Source organism: Eumetopias jubatus, unplaced genomic scaffold (genome assembly GCF_037043125.1).
Source record: "Eumetopias jubatus isolate StellerSeaLion01/CBP00866 unplaced genomic scaffold, mEumJub1_p1.0 scaffold_7, whole genome shotgun sequence".
NCBI classification, from domain to species: Eukaryota; Metazoa; Chordata; class Mammalia; order Carnivora; family Otariidae; genus Eumetopias; species Eumetopias jubatus.
Window position 1 is genome coordinate 102,583,679 of NW_028274813.1, and position 14,166 is coordinate 102,597,844.

At 43.6% G+C, this 14,166-nt stretch overlaps 1 pseudogene; it reads left to right on the forward strand.

Annotated features, from left to right (window-relative positions):
* Positions 1–13,175: 13,175 nt before the first annotated feature.
* Positions 13,176–13,274, forward strand: LOC114206602 (U6 spliceosomal RNA; annotated as a pseudogene).
* Positions 13,275–14,166: the final 892 nt, after the last annotated feature.

Sequence of the window (14,166 nt, forward strand, 5' to 3'; positions counted from 1 at the left end):
TTAACATGCAGTCAGTGGTTATCCCAGAGGGTTCATTAGGAACAACCACAAACTGGTTAATATTGATCCAAATGAAGTAAAACTAGGGAAAGCTCTTTACTACCTCCAAATTTCAAATCTGTTTTCATGTCAGAGGGAAAGAAAAGGAAGGAAACTTTCCTAGTTCTTAGTCTCTAGTTTTATTACTTCTTGTCTCTCTCTCTCCCTTTCTCAAACATTCTGGACCCCCTCACTTCTTAAAAAGTGCTATAAATTTTCCAGTTCACTCGAAAGGATGTCAAATGGGACTTTTCAGTCTTATCTCACTTCCATCAGTCTTTATGGCAACTAGAAGACCTGAGGAAGAAGACCAGATGGTAGAGAGGAGGCTGAGAATGGACAAGTCCATGTACTAGAGAAATAGCACAGTTGAGTAAAGCGCAAGATTCTGGCCCCACCAATGTAGGAGTGTCTTAGATAAGTTACTGAACCGCATGTAATCCTTTCAGCAACTTGCTATGAGCAAGAACTTTTTGGTATCATTAGGCAAGGAGAGAAGCCCAAAGGATAAAACCCTTAGAACAACGTGGGGAACAGAATTACTGCTATATTAGTGTAGTTAAATGCACTTACGGGAGGGGTACTCAGCACCCAGACAATCAAGACCATACCTTGTCTGTTTCCAAAGAACCATGCCTCAGCCAGTGCTGCTTCTAAACCAAAGAGCCAAGTCTTCCAAATTCTGAGAAATCAAACATAGTAGCCATCAATTAATTTCCAGATTGACATCCTCAGTTGCTTCTTCGTATGACGCATTTTAATAATCACACTCTTATTTAAAAATTCCCAGTTTAGGGACTAGCAGTGCAAATGAAGAGAAGTTGCTACCCATAGCTTAATTTAATCTGAGCCAGATACCGTATATGAAAATGTAATCTTCCCTGCGAAGTATTTTATGACAATATTCCAAAATAGGGAGTTGGCAAAGTGTTTCTGGAAAAGAGCCAATTGTAGATAGTTGGAGCTTTGCTGGCTACATGTGTTTCTGTCCCTGCTGCTGCTGCGTCTTTTTGCAACTCTACAGCCAACTCTGTAATGATGTAAAAAATCATTTTTTAAAAGATTTTATTTATTTGACAGAGAGAGAGCACAAGTAGCTGGAGAGGAGGCAGAGAGAGAGGGAGAAGCAGGCTTCCCGCTGAGCAGGGAGCCCAACGCAGGGCTCAATCCCAGGACCCTGGGATCATGACCTGAGCCAAAGGCAGACACCTAACTGACTGAGCCACCCAGGTGCCCCTGTAAAAAATCATCTTTTTAGCTCAGGTGGCAAGGCCAAAAATTTTAAAGGTAAGCTAAGAATAGTTTCTTTTTTAAAGAAATGTTTTTAAAACAATAACAACAAAGAGTAAGTGGCAGACACTTTGGCCTACAAAGCTTAAAAGATTAACTGAAATATTTACTACAGAAAAAGTTTGCTGACCCCTATTCTAGAGAATCACAAGGTCAGAGTATTATTCTAAAAAATGTAGCCCTCCATTCCCATTTTATCAATTGTAAATCCCAATTGGCTCTAGTCCACAGAGCCAATTTGTTTTTTCAGAACAACCACAACAACACATAACCATCTCAGAGGATGCAGAAAAGGCCTTTGACATTTGACAAGACCAATTCCTGATTGAAAATTTTCAGCAAACTAGTTAAGAGAGCTTCTGTAATCTGATAAAAGACATCTAAACAATCTATACATCATACCATATTGAATTATTAAAGACTGAATGCATTCCTCCCAAGTTTAAAAAGAAGAAAAACATGTTCCCTCTCACCATTTATATACAGTACTGCACTGGAGGTTCCAACCAGTCCAGTAAGGCAAGAGAAAGAAAAAACATCCATAGTGGAAAGGGAATGAAACTCTATTCACAGGTGACAAGGTTGCATATACAGAAAATCTGATGCAGTCTTCAAAAAAACTATTATAATAAGTGAGTTTAGCACATTTGCAAGATACATGATCAATATGCAAAATGCAATTGTATTTGTAAATATCAGCAACAGACAATCAGAAATGGAAATTTTAAAGAATACTATTTATATCAGCATTAAAAAATATGAACTGACAAAAGATGTGTAAAACCTGTAACCAAAACTACAAAATGTTGCTGAAATTAAAGAAAATCTAACTAACTAGAGGGCTATTCCATGTTTTATAATTCAGAAGACTATTAAAATGGCAATTCTCCTAAAATTGAAGTATAGATTCAACATAATCCTAATAAAAATCCCAGCAAGCATTTTTTTGACAAGTTTATTCTAAAATTGACAAGTTTATTCTAAAATTCACATGGAAATGCAAAGAATAGCCAAACAACTTTGAAAAAAGAAGTCAGAAAACAAATAAATACTATGTGATTTCAAGACTTCTTATAAAGCTACAGTAAATCAAAGCCAGGTGGTATTGACATAAAAATCAACAATCAGTGGAAGACAATAGAAAGTCTAGAAATAGAACCACACATAAGGGAAAAATGATCTTTGACAAAGTTTCAAAGCAGTGTAGAAACAAGAGTCTTCTCAATAAATGGTGTTCCAACAGCTAGATATCCTACGCAGGATATCAAAAACAGAAATTTTTGAGCCAGACTTTGAAGTACCATATATAAATTTTTGTGCCATATACAAACACTACCTCAAAATGGATCATAGGCCTGTATATAAAATGTAAAACCATAAAACTTCTAGATGAAAACAGAAGAAAACTTCATGACCCTGAGTTAGATGACAACTTTTTTAGACATTACACCAGAACACAATCTATAAAAGAACCGATAAAATGTACTTTATCAAAATTAAACAATTCTGTTCTTTAAAAAGACACTGTTAATGAAAAGACAAGTCTCTTACCTGCGAGACCATATTTGCCTATTATGTATCTAATAAAGGGGCTTATATCTAAAATATAAAAACTCTTAAAACTCAGTAATAAAAGATGGAGAGCAGGAGAACAGACTGTACAGATACTTCACCAAAGAAAATATATGAATGGTAAATAAGTACAAGATGCTCAACGCCAGTAATCTTAGGGAGTTGCACATTTAAACCCCAAGCCCAATATCTATTACAATTGATAAAATTTAAAAGACTGTCAAGTGTTGGTGACGATAGAATGCTCATACACTGGTAGTGGGAATGTAAAATGGTACCACCACTCTGGAGAACAGTCTGATAGTTTCTTTGGCGGTTAAATATAAACCCAGCATATGATGAGCCAGCCACTCAACACCAAAATAGCCTCAACCCAGTTTTTAAAATACACACACACACACACACAAATAGTGAATCTAATATAAACTATGGAATTTAGTTAATAATATATCAGGGTAGTTTAGAAAAATAAGGATCTTTCCCCTAAAATTCCTCCTGTGGGGGTGAGGATGCCAATACCCCTTACAGTACAGATAGTGGTTCTGTTAATCCTTCCATCAGCCTCTGCATCTGTGTGACTTACTTGTGCCTTGAGGCATTTGTAGGGCAGCATTCTCCTGGAGTAGCCAGACCACCTGATGTGGGAAGAGTGAAGACTCCAGGCATTTGCCCCTGAGAACTGGAAGTTCTGTGAGTGCAGAGAAGACAGGGTGTTTGCTCACTGAGGGACAACTTTGTTCTGGCAAGTCAGGCCCAGGGTGAAAGTTGGAGGTTGAGTCTCTGGTCCACCAGAGTCCTGGATCTTCAGGAGTAGCCCACCAGCTCTCTTTCTGCCCTGATGATTCTGGCTCTTCACCTCAGCAGGCTCTTGTTTCCCACATTTATCAAGAATGGGGTTTCCCAGGATGCTCTGCCCCTCCTCCTCTCCCTGACACTCCCTCTTTCTCCTCTTACACAAAACCTGATTCATTTCTGCCACAACAGGACTTCATCCAAGTTCAGCTTTGATCTCACTTCCCTAGAGAATTCAAACTAGGACCTTTGGAACCAATCTTCAAGGTCAAATCCTTCACTTTACAAATGAGGTAACAGACTCCATGAGGTAAGGTGACTTCCTTAGAGCCACATAGCTAATAATTTGTTTTACCTCCACCTTCACACTGTAGACAGTTGGATAACCTAATGCCTACCATGACCATATGGCCAAGAATTTTCTGTCCCAATTTCAAATGTTCGGATCAACCAGTCATTAGGCCACATTAAAAATTTCACTATCGAAAAAACATTGCAACTACTACTACAAACATGTTAAGAAGGGATCTTTTGGAAGCAATACATTTATACCCATCACTGAATCCCACTTTTCAATCTAAAGCACTGGATTTCACCTTTTTAGGATAATAGACCCCTCTTTAGAAAACCAATGAAAGCTATGGACCCTTTCCACACACAAAAATGTTTATGTAAAAACGTAAAGTTTTGCTCCAGCGATTTCAATATGCAACACATGCCCATGAAAACCCTTGATCAGATAGTATAAGTGTTAGCATGACTGCTATGTGGCCAGGGAATACTTTCAAATGGCTCTTAAATCATAACAAAAATTCATGAATATTTATATAGTACAACAGATTACAGAGCACATTTAATCCTCACAACAACCCTGTGAGGTAGGTATTAATATCCCAATTTTACCCATGAGGAAACCACAACCCAAAGAAATCTGGAGACTTGCCCAAGTTCACATGGATAATAATGGCAGTGCCAGGACTAGAACACAGGCTTCTTGTTCCTTGTTCAAAACATCTTCACACCCAATATTTTCAGTTTTGAAACTGGGATCCTTGCTAGCTACCCAGGGGAAACTCAAAGCAGTTCTTCTAAAAATTAAATAAGTGTGAGGGGACCATGAGAGATACAGATAGGAACCCATCATGGATCATTCCCAGGCAAGCATACCAGAAAATAGGTCATTAGAATTGCAGGCCTTTGGGTACACAAACTGACCACCAATTAAAGGAAAACAAAGCGAAGCAAAACAAAACCAGATGCCAGAAGTGGTAAGACACACAGGTTTTGGGGGGGTTTGTTCTGTTTTGTTTTTTTCACTGTAGTTGTAAATTGGCCTTTTCCCAAAGAACAGCTGAAAGTCAGTTGGGAGAAGAGCCAACATCAGCTGAGAAAAGGCAGTACACACACCAAGAGGGAAATATGAGAGCCAGAAAACAAACTTCCAAACTTTATAAAAGGTTAAGATGCTGTGAAATCTGTTAACTGGCCATAGAGAAACATCCCTCTAGGGGAAAGCAGAGTGAGAACCCCTAATCAATCTATAAGCCAGAGATTTCAGAATCCCCCCAAAGTGTCTGGCCATATTCTTGATGACGCAGAACTCCTTCCTAGGCCATCTGCTCACAGAAGCAAAGACGGGGAAGCTATTGACTTCATGCCCTTGTTGCTGAGGCTGTAAAGCTGAGCTAGATCAGTGGAAATTAAACGCTGTCCAAGGACTGTGGCAATTTTGTGAAAGTATCTAATGGCCCTTGGCAAATGAGAAAAATATGATGCTGTTGTTTAGTAAAGGTATCTAACCAACTTAAAGCCCCGACTGCCATTACAAGACCTCGGTACACCAAACACTCTTCAAAACATTTGGCCAAATGACAGTAATAAGAGCTAATGTTCTTCACCCGGCCTTGTGTCTACGGGTTAGGGTATCCATCCAGCCAGTGCCTTAATTCCAGGTTCTTTAGGGCTGTGGCCAGGCAACCTTTAAGTCCCTCCTCCAATTAGCTTCAGCAGAAGCAAATGCTTTCAAAATAAACCACATAGGAAAGGTCTCCCAGGTCCAGGTAGGACCTACCAATCTGGTTACCCCCAAACTCTGGACACTTACAACTACTCTTTAATGCCTGTTTTACAAATCAAACCTAGATTCATAACAAACATGACTCCCTCAGAAGGCCTATATTCTGGGAACTCTCTGTACCCTGCACCTGTAAGAAGTTTGTAAATACCTGCACAAAAGTACCTCCCCCAAAAAGGTTCTCTCATCAAGAGGTGAAAACCTAGGAGTTTTTTGTTCCCCAAGCCTCAGCAGAGACCCTTAACCAACACTTAAATGCTAGTAGAATATTCCCTGATAAGAGCATTATTTGTTCTCTGGTCCTGGGGCTGGTCCTTGAGCTTCCTGCACTTCAGAGACCCATAAACTGGATACCAAAATGTTTTTCTTGTTTTGCGGCTGTTGTTGTTATTTGGGGATAAGGATGTTTCTTCTTTCTTCTTTGTTTTGTATTTTCCAAACCTCTCACAACTTCCTTGTTCTCCCTTTTGCACATAACATGATGACCAAGAGAGAACTCAAGGTGAGTTGCAGCCGGACAACCCACAGCAACACAAAGGCACTTCAGGGAGAGGAGAGGTGATAACATTACCCCTGCCACTGTGGCTGAGTGTGGCATGGGGGACACAGGAAGCATCCTAGCCCTGCTTCACTTCAGACCCCTGTCCAGTATCTGTACCACCACCCAAAGAGAAGCCATAATGATGTGGGGTATGCATCCTTAGCCTACATGTGTCAGCTGGTCCTCCACCCTCAGCTTTGTGGCAATTACAAAGGTAACTTCAGAATCCATTCTGAGGGTCTCTATTTTCTTAGCCCCCTCCTTACCGACACACAGACAAAGCAGGCCTTGGAAATCCATGGCCTACAGTCAGCCATGACATTAGCTCCCCACTACATATGAGCTCTCCTGGAGCAAGGAATGACTCTTGTTTTATCCTCAGTAGCTAGCTAGGGCTTGGCATGTAGGAGACACTCAAATGTTTGTAGGAAGGAAGAGAGGGAAGAAAGAAGGAACACACAGAGAGAGGGAAGGAGATGTAATCATTCCAGTTTTGTCTCTGGTTTCCTTATAAGTTTCTGCCATGGCTTTCTCCTCCTTCTAAGCTTTTGCCCTTTCCTCAATGTTAACTTATCTTGTATATAGTTTCTGCCCAAGTAGAAAGCTAAGAAGAAGAGTTATCACCTGACTACCCACAAAGGCAAGATCCACAGATCCAGTAAATAGAAGTAATTAATGTCTACAGCCATACCACCCTGAACGCGCCCGATCTTGTCTGATCTCAGAAGCTAAGCAGGGTTGGGCCTGGTTAGTACTTGGTTGGGAGAAGTAATTAATTCCCTTTTCCCTCTTACCTTATCCCAAAGGATAAGCAATTTCTACTCCTATGATTTCTAACCTATTCTCTAACTTCTTGAAAGTCACCCCCAAAGCTCTTCCAGTTACCATCAACCTGGGAACTGACACTCTCAAGGGTGTGTATCCTCACCCAACATGGGAACAACTGGCCTTTTGTCTTTCAGCACTCTGCTCCAAAGAGGCAGCTCCACATCCTTTTTTCAGAGATTGCAAAAGCCCCAAGCAGCACCCACAGACTGGGCAAAAGTCTTTGCTCCACACCACTGCCAGTTCAAGCCCCTGCCCCATTTTCTGATCATAATCCAGCCTCCCACAAGACTGATACCTCTGCACGCTCCCTCTTGCCAGCGCTAACTTGGGTTACAGAGGCTTTTGGCCTCATCAGATAATCTCACAGTTGGAGGAAGGGACAAAACTTAGGGTACTCAGGAATTCAACCCCAGGTTCCTATCAGAATCCAGCGCTCTTTACCATCTATTTAGTCTAGCAGCACGGAGGGCAGGTTTTCAGTGCAGAACAAATAGCTCATCCAAATTTTAGGCACTTTGGTGATGCTAACACGGAGGGGAGAGCTAAGAGATGAACGAAGCAAATCACCAAAGAGGACTTTTCCATTTTAGAATATGGATCTATAACTGACATTATCCACCTAGTATCCTTCCTTAATTAGGAAGAGCATCTAAGCAGGCTGTGGAGATGCCATTTACAGTGACTACCCGCCTAACAATGAAGACCTGTATCATCCTCCACCAAAGACTCCTCCTATACTCTGATACCACTGCCAGACCTTGAATACTGAAGGGTATTCAGCCTCAAGATTGGATCCCAAATTCTTAACAGCCCTTAAAATTAAATGTGGACTGCTTTTTAGTTATTTCTGCAGTATTGTTTCTATTTTCCAGGCCCCTTACAGACAGGATGCTAATTCAGGAGAAAAGAAGAAATAATTTTCATCCTAATCCCACATGTGTCTCTTAGGTCGGGAGTGACTATCCAGTGATGTCCCACCTTCTTCCTCTGGGCCCCCAACAACTGTGGTAAGTCTTCTCTAATTACTACCACGGATGTGAACATGCATTTACAGGCTTAACCTATTTTAAAATAGAGTTTAAGAGTGCCCCCACCACAGAACCATAAAAGCAGCCTTTCTTACCATCCCAGTTGGTATCTATTTCATTCCCGAGGTTCTGACTTCAGGAAAATATCCACCCGATCCCACAATACCCAGCAACTCTGGTGAGCCCACATCCAGATTCAGCCTAATCTCATCTCATGGTTCCAACTTAGGACCACCACAAAGGTTTGCCTCATTAACAGATAAACTCTGGAGCCATGTGCAGCTAGAACACCCTGCTTAACCTTATAAACCAGAATGTCTGCATTAGGGAGGGAACTCAGGGCAATAATCTTTTGTTTAATCCCTTGAACTTAACAACACACCTGTTAAGTTACTTCTCTAATGACATCAAAATGATTTAAAGGTAATTTTGGGAATTTTCCCGAAATTGTGGGGACGGGGATACACAGTTTTATTACAGAGTTGAATGAGAGGATTTTGATGGGGAACAGAAAGGAACAGAAGGAAAATCGGTATGTCCCGGATGGTAGTAACCCCTATGCTTGTCTGGTGGTGACAGGAATCTGTGAGCTGGGTGCACAGGCTGAGTCGGTGAATCAGTTGCAGGCTTTACTGAAACGATGACTAGGGTCTCACAGAGAGCAAACAACAGGAAACATGTCTGCTCCCCTCTTGCAGAGAAGCTGGCCACAAATCCTCAGCCTGAGCTGAAGAGAAGTTGTCTGCCCAGTTCAATCTGCCCAGTTGGCCGCTTGAACTCAGTATTTATGGGTCTAACTATAAATTTCACCCAGTTTAATATCCACTCTATACCCCCCTCCCTTCCCATGACAGAGTTTGAAATTTCCCCGCGGTCCCTCCAAAGGCCACTACATAGGTCAGTTGCATTATTTAGGAAGGTTTGTGCAGCTCTGACCTAGTCACCCAGAGACAGAATTTTTTTTCCTAAGGCCACTGTCACCACAAGAATATATGGCCCTGCTACAGTTCAAAGCCTCGGCAACAGTTCAGGTTTGGGGGTGTGCAAAGCCGCTAACCCTCCCCTTGGGCCTGCGGGAGTGGTAACACGCCTGTGGGCGGCGAGCCCAACGGCAGCAAGCCGAGTGGGGAGTGGCCAACGCCTTCCAACGGCAGCCTGGGGGGCGTGGCCTTGGGCGCCGGGGTCTCCCGGGAGACTGGGCAGGGGCAAGCCGGCGATGACAGGGTTTCCAGGGCTTCCCGGCAGGGGCCCGGCCAATGGCAGGGCTGGTGGTGAGCGGCCACGCCCCTTGGCAGCCCCGCCCGCGGGCGTTGGTGCGTCCGGGTTCTGCACGCCGAGCCCACCTCCCCGCCTCGCACTGGCTCTGCGGCAAAGGTTGGGCGTGTCCCCGGGAAGCTCGCTGGTGGCAGCCATGGCTCTCAGACCTCCCTGGCAGCTTGCTCCCCATCTCCCCGCACCGCCACACGGGCCGGCCCCACGTACGCCCTGTGGGTGCCCGGAGGTTAGCTCCTCACTGGCTCCAAGGAGGCCCGCTGCTACAGCTCTCTCCTCCCTCACTGGCCATTCCAGCCCCCTTGCCTTCGTCTGAATTGGTTGGACGCTCGGACATTTCTGGATCCTGAGGGCGGGCAGGCAGCCATTTCCTACCTCTCATTCCGCCCTGGAAATGGAGTGATCGCTCCCTTTCCGTCTCCACTCGGTTCAAAGGCCCTCCTACCCTGCTTCCTGTTTCCAGCCACCCCCTTCACCTCCTCTGAGGATATAGAGGCCATCCTGCCATCTACCCTGTCCTGAAGCATCGGAGGCATCTGTTCTCACATGTTTCTGCCCCCTCTAGGTCTTTCTGGTACTTTCTATGCTGTTCTTTTGTCACCCTCTCCAGGGTCTCCATCACGTAGCCACGTATCATTTACTCTGCTCTTTCTCAAGGTCCAGAGGGCTTATGCTCAGAGATAGCAATATTCACCATTTTATTATAATCTTTTGTGGTTGGTTTATTAAACTCCTGTATTTCAAAAAAAAGCCTCATGTTTCTTAACATACCATTTTTAAAAACATTACCTGAGAATTTACTCATCGATGACAGCTTTATTTAAATTACTGTAACAAAGTTAGGATGGTTGAGTCTGTTGAACATTTCAATGGTTTAAATAGACACAAATTTCTTCCGAAAACTGTAATAACTTTACAACCCCCCCTGCTCCCCAAACAATTAAGCTTTGTTTCTTACACTTAATTCTTTGCTGGGGTGGAGGGGGAGAGAGAGATGTCAAAATGAGGCCAATGGTTATTTATACGTGATGAGATGAATGTTTTCCATTGTCCTTTTTATTAACTGTATGTTCTTCTACCGTCCGCATATATTTTAAAAGATATTTTCAATTTAAAGAGGATCAGAGACATGAAGAAACCGTGGGAATCAGGAAGAACAGACCAACCCCTTTGACAATCTGATCAAGGGACTGTCTACTCTTTGCGGGAACCTCCCCTAACACCCCAGGCTTTTCTCACAGTATGGTTCAAAGAAAAAGAAGAGGCATGGGCAGCTTAACTTAGGGCAGGGTGCAGGAAGCTGGTGTGCAAAAGATTAGTGGGTATTCTGACCATGGTTTGAGGGCAGAGGAACCTGAATGATTCATTGTACCTTCCCACGGGAGCAACTTGCCAACCCACCTTGCACACTTGAGTGTGTGTGCAAGAAAAGCAAATACAGACATGAACTGCGAACATATTGCCCTGTTGCCGTATTTTATTGGCTCAATCTTTGGGCTGCTTCCCCATTCATTGGTAAGTGTAAGGCCAGATTCCAAATTAAGGCTCCTGAAGTATTCAGAGTAATTTGGGAGAGTCTAAGAGGTTGTTAAGCTTTGCAATCAGACAGGACTGGTTTCATCTAAGCTTGCCCACTTGCTAGGTATGTAACCTTGGGCAAGCTATCTAAACACAGAGAACGTCTGATTTTTCATCTCTAAAGGAATGATAACAATACTTGTAAGGATTTCCATACATCATGGTGCCTGTCAATTAGTCAATGCTACACAAATGAGAGTTGGTAGCCCTCTTTCTACTTTCCCACCATTACCTAACCCAGGAGCCCAAGGCCTCCTTTACCATGTGCCTTATTCTCATCTGTATCCCCATCTCTTTGTGTGTACTTTGTATGAGATAGTGGAGCTAGGATGTTTTCCTGAAAGCACCCTTTGCAGACCCTGAGAAAGGGTGCCTCCTTACCCCCATAGTCCCTTCACGTGTGCCAGAGTCTAGGGCCCTGGGTTTCTGGAGGGGTCTGACCAGAGCTGGGGCCATGAAGAACCTCACTCAGGCTCTGACCCAACCTCCCAGTGCAGTGCCCCGCTGAGGGCCAAGGGTAAAAGGGCCTGCCTATCCCAGCCCGTGGCTGACCTGGCTGTCGCCAGTCCTTCGTATGCTCCAAGAGGAGATGCTTCAGTTGCTAGACCCTGGGATACTATCCTCTCCTCCCCGTTCAAAACTCCACCTCTTCCAGAGCAGGAAGGTTCCTGCTGTGGACCCAGTCTGTCCTGGACATCTGCCTCAAGTTCTGCCTCCACATCAAGGCCCTTCCTCTACCCTCCATGACCACTGCATCCTCCACCATCTTCCCCTCTCCCTGCGGGATTCCAAGCTGTGCTCTTCCTCCTCTTGCCTTTACCCTTCTCCCCGTGAGTGCCTAGGTCCAGAGTGCCCATCCTTCCCAACACACACACAGGCTTTGGTGCCGGGGAACTTCTGTACCTGCCAAGAGAGATTCCCTTGCCAGGCAGAGCAGCCTCAAGGTCAAGTGACATCCCCTCAACTTCCCTTCAGCACACTTGCCCTCTTCCCTCATCCTCCTCCCCAGTGTCCTGGGCAGCCCCAAATCAGCCCCAACTGGCCTATTCTAAGGGGTCCGATGACTGGTCCCACAAGGCTGACAGAGGGACCTCCAGCTTTAAAAGTGGGGTTTTCGGTATCAGTCACTGGAAATGGTCAGATCTAGGCTGTCTGTAGAGACAGGGACTTGTTGAGGCTCTTGGGGTCCCACTCTCAGGTTTAAGCCCACTCTGCTTGCTTGCCTTCCACCCCCAGCCAGGTATGCCTGAGGAGCTGGGAATGGTCATCTCTCCATGACAAAATGTGTGGAATTGGGGGGGGGGGGATGGAAGAATATTTAGATTTTTTCTTTTTATCCAGAAGTAAAGAAACATGCATTTGATCATGCATGTCAGGTACTGGCAGGTAATGGCAGCAAAATGGAAAAATACAGAATTTCTAAATTAACAGGGGGAAAGGGAAGACTACATGGAAAAAGAAACATGCAGAAAAGAGATACAGTTAAATAAATGGTAAGCATAAAGTAGAATAAAAGGAATAAAAGGGAGTGTAGCAGTATAACAATTATTGTGCGATGTTAATGGGCTGAATTTTCCTATTAAAAGAGACTAGGTTTTAAAAAATAACCCTGTTATATGCCATTAAACAAGAAATGTACCTGAAACAAGATGCTTCTGAAACCTTGAAAATAAAGAAATGGACCAATGCAAATATTTATATAAGAGAGCAGAAATAGTAGTATTACTATGGGCTAAGTTGAATCAATTGTCAAAAATTTGTATACACTTAGCAATACCGCAGCTAAGTGTATCAAGCAAAAACTATTCGACAGGCAAGGAGAATTTGATTTAAAATACAGTTATGGGGGGGCACCTGGGTGGCTCAGTCAGTTAAGCGTCTGCCTTTGGCTCAAGTCATGATCCCAGGGTCTCAGGATCGAACCCCACGTCGGGCTCCCTGCTTCGTGGGGAGTCTGCTTCTCCCTGTGCCCCATACTCCACTCATGCTCTCTCTCTCTTAAATAAATGAATAAAATCTTTAAAAACTAAAATAAAATTCAATTAGGTGGAGGATTTAAAAATAACCTCCCGATGAATCCTTTTGTTTTGTTGTTCCAAAATTGGATGTGATGACCCTAGGATTCATGTGGGAGAGGAAATGTTTAAAATAGCTAAGAAAAGTGGCCAGCACATATACTCAAATCGGAACCATACCGAGAAGATGAGCATGGACCCTGCGCGGGGATGACGTGCAAGTTTGCAAAGCGTTCCTTGTTTTTAAAAAAATTAAAAATAAGTAAATTAAATAAAATAGCTAAGAAAAATCATGTAAAGGAAGACGATTGAAGAATTTACCTCATGAGATGTGGCGTAAGTTCCTCGAGAAAGCTACTGAAACTAAAGGCTTGGAGCACAGGAGGGTCCATAGGACGACTCAGCCAGGGCACTGTTGTGCCAGAACAGAGACAATTCTGAGCTCTCAGCTGCTGGAGAAGGGACGTAAGGGTCAGCTGTGGGATGCTGCCTCTGCCAGGAGGGAGTCCAGAGCAGAATGGGCCCCGCCAGAGGCTCTGGTTGGTGCTGAAGCCAGCAATAGAAACTTGAGCATACCGTGGCTCACATTCCTTCTCAAGGGTTGGGAAGCATGCAGAGAAATGAGAGGATATGAACTGACTGGACAATATTCAGATATTCATTTAATAAACAGATCCTACAGGCAGAGCATTGGGGTGTCACTTCTGCAAGGCAATGATGTAATTTTTCTTTGGCAACAGCTGCTAAGGAAGCTATTTTCCCTTAGGAGACTGTAAATGTTCTCAGCTCAGATTTACAAGTGTTTGAAACTGACTGGGTCCTCAGAACCCAACGCATGGCCCATACACAATTTCTCAGGTGCATCCAGAAATATACTCTGGAGGGAGTACTGTCATCATCTGGGACCTATATCCCATCCCTCTCCTATACTCCTAAACTGTGTGTGTGTGTGTGTGTGTGTGTGTGTGTGTGTGTGTAACCGGTCTATGTAAAAGAACTACCTATATGTACATACAGATAGTGTGTATATATGTATATACACACATTATATGGACACACATACACATATACATATGAATGAAGCATTTCGACAAGGGTTTCTCAGAGCACTGGGCAAGGGAGGAAAAGAATGCAGCG